Here is a 3,185-nt window from a genome sequence, read left to right as displayed (position 1 = left end):
ATAAACATTGAAACTCGCATCGGATCGTCCCACACAATACTAGCAACCCAGATCTCAACATAACAATTTTTTAAACTAGGTTCAATTTTATATTATTATTGCAAATATTTCTAATATATTTTTTTAAATCCTAGTAATTTTTTCAAATTTTAATCAATATGCTTGTTTTCCTAGATTCAACCCTATCCCCACACTTAAATGATGCAATGTCCCCATTGCATGTTAAAAAAATAAAAGAACATAAAATTAAAGAGGGAGAATTGGAACAAACTCCCCTTGGGTAGTAGTGACGATATCAAATTCTGAAAGTGTGTGCAAAGCTTGGACTTCTCATATAATTGCTGGAAACGATACTTCTGGACCTTTTTCATATGAATGCACATGTGTCGGATCGGAATAAATCAAAGAACCAATCTTCAAATAAAGTGTGCTGAAACTCAAACACGTTGTGGGAAAGCAACGCCACAACATGGTGTAGAACTCGAAGTAGTAAATGGTCGAGCAAAATAAGATCGCCACGACGTGGTGTAAGGACGCCATGACGTGGTTAAGTCGGATGCAGTCGCGATAAAATAAATTGCCACGACGTGGTGATGATGTCCAGGTTGTGGTGTCTTCTCAGATCATATCTCAAAATTGTAGTAATGCACCGACTCTTCTTAATGTTTAGGACCATTCCCCATCTTCTCTTCCAGTAAATATTCTTCAAAATGTGCCTTCTTCATCATATGGGAACCACACACTTATTCAAAAACATGGTCTTCAATTATGATCTTCAAAATTTTCAGGACTTTTTCCAATTAAGCTCCATCACTGCTTCACTTTCGTTCAACACTACAAAATAAGATCAAAAGACTAGATAAACACATGATTATTCAGTTAAACTTAAACTAAAAACTAAAAACTGAAACTGAAAAGAAAATCAAAAGGAAAAGAAAATTCAAACTCTTAAAAATCGGGTAGCCTCCCAAGAAGCGCATATTTTTGAGGAATCGTTAGCTAGACTACATTCCATCTACGTTGCATCAGGTGGAACTGTAACCTCCCCATTCTCCATCATCTTGAGCCTTGTTCGTTTGTACACAACCATTCTATTGAATGCCTTTATCGAGCTTTCTTGCTTTGTTGGGTTGACATCTTCATTATGTTTCCGCTTTGGTTCTTTTTTCATTTCCGTGTCTTTAGCTTTTGTCTTGTCTCTTTCCAGGTTTTTCTTGTCAAAATGAGGCTCATCATTCTGTTCTTCGTTTTCTTCAACTATCGCCATGACGTGATCTGGAGGTCTTGTAAAAGAAAGCACCTCAAAAATCATAGGCCTTGAAAATGGAGGTTTCGAATGATTCACTTCTTCTTCTAATTTCTCTTCAGGTTCTTTATGCTCCATGAACTTTGCATTTACTTGCTTCACCAGAAGTAAAGTTCGTGGCGACTAGGAGGTGCACGATGATCTTCTCCGTCTTTCGCTTTTACTTCGAGTAACTGATCAGACTGTTCTTCAAGGACTCCCATATGCACCAACTCGTCTTCTTCTTCAGTATAAACGGCCATGACTTGAGCAATTGGGATTAAATCGACTTTTCTTGAAGGTGAATCTGGTATCATTTCTTGTACAAGCTTTGTTAATTACCCCACTTGCATATAGATGCTCAAAATAGATTCTTTTGTTCTCTAAGTATTGCATCGATGGCATCATGTCGTTTTTCACAAGCTTCCATAAATATAAACAACATTGTCTCGAGAGCAGATATTTTCTCAGATTGGACTTGTTTAATTTGGCATAGATTGTGCTTAAGTTGTTAAATTTCTTTTGCATCACGATCTCTCTTGTACTCCAACTCATAATCCTTAGTAGAATGGGGTCCTCCACAAGCTCCGCATCTATCTTGAATTGATCCACCCATTTTTTGATCTTTTCTTCCATTGCATCGAGCTTTGCAATTACTACACTGATAGCATTTGACATCCATATTTACTTGATTTTTATTTGGTGAAATCCTCCTTTGAGTTGTGATACTCTCTTAAATGCTTAGCGAATTCTTCAATCAAAGCTTTATTTGTTGCCGAATCTTTCCTTGTCATGGGCCCTTACAAGTCTAGAAGTTGGCGAGTGCACACATTGACTCCATCATAAAATATCGAGATTTCTTATTGAACATTGAAGTCATGTTAAGGGAAATGCCATAACAATCTCTTGTAACACTCCCAAGCTTCGTATAGAGACTCCCCCTCTAATTGTTGAAAATTTTGTATGTTTCTTTTAAGCTTCGCCACCTTCGAAGGAGGGGTAAACTGGTTTATGAACTCAGTCCTAAAATCAGCCTATGTCGTGATTGCTCCAAAGGGAAGTGATTTTAGCCATTCCTTAGTTTCATCCTTCAATATGACCGATAAAATTCGAAGCATCACCGCATCTTTACTTACGTTTGGTGCATTAAAGTAATTTGAAATCTTCACCAACTCTTCTATGTACTCATAAGCGTCCTTGTACTCCTTCCCATAAAAAGGTAGATCTTTTAGCATATTAAGAATGTTCCCCGAAAGTTCAAACTTTGTTGTGGTTGGGATTTTTGGTGAATAAAGACCCCATTTGTTGTCGTTCCTTATATGCCGCTTGTACTCATCCATTAACATGGTGGTGATGTCCTCCATATTTCTTACTAAAACAAAACTAGTAAAACACACGTAAAAGGAACAAACAAAAAATAAACAAAAAACTAACTGAAGCGAGACCACGACGTGGTGAAGATAACCACGATGTGGTTGTACCTTAGAAAGAAAAAAAAATTAACTAATTGCAGAAAAGTAACTTCTTGTGCCTTTTACCCCACAAAAAGGATCGAATAACTAAAAGCAATTAAATTATAACTAGAATAAGCCATCCCCTGGCACCGACGCAAAAAACTTTGATGTGCACTTTATATACCTATCTAGCTTTAAATTTATAAACCTAACTACTTAGCTAAATTATGCACTTATAGGCAGTGTACCTAGTCAGATTATAAAACAGCATATGTAAGTCGGGTGTCGATCATAGGGAACAATATTTAATTAATAAAATAACTACTAAAAGCTAAACTAAAACGACTAAAAGTGGGGGTTTTATCTGATTTTACAAGTTCAGAAAAATTTAAACTAAAATACCTAATTAATGACTAAAAGACGATTTAAAACCAAGAAAAAAAGAT

At 36.1% G+C, this 3,185-nt stretch overlaps 1 non-coding gene across 1 annotated transcript; it reads left to right on the top strand.

Moving 5' to 3' along the window:
* Positions 1-2,158: 2,158 nt before the first annotated feature.
* LOC145162075 (small nucleolar RNA R71) lies at positions 2,159-2,265 on the top strand. The gene has a single exon (XR_013738932.1). It is a non-coding gene; the product is annotated as a small nucleolar RNA R71 (small nucleolar RNA).
* Positions 2,266-3,185: the final 920 nt, after the last annotated feature.

Source organism: Lactuca virosa, chromosome 2, assembly GCF_052849685.1.
Source record: "Lactuca virosa cultivar CGN04683 chromosome 2, Lactuca_virosa_CGN04683_v6, whole genome shotgun sequence".
Classification (NCBI taxonomy): domain Eukaryota; kingdom Viridiplantae; phylum Streptophyta; class Magnoliopsida; order Asterales; family Asteraceae; genus Lactuca; species Lactuca virosa.
The sequence above is the reverse complement of the archived record's forward strand: the minus strand, read 5'-3'. Positions and strand labels throughout refer to the sequence as shown.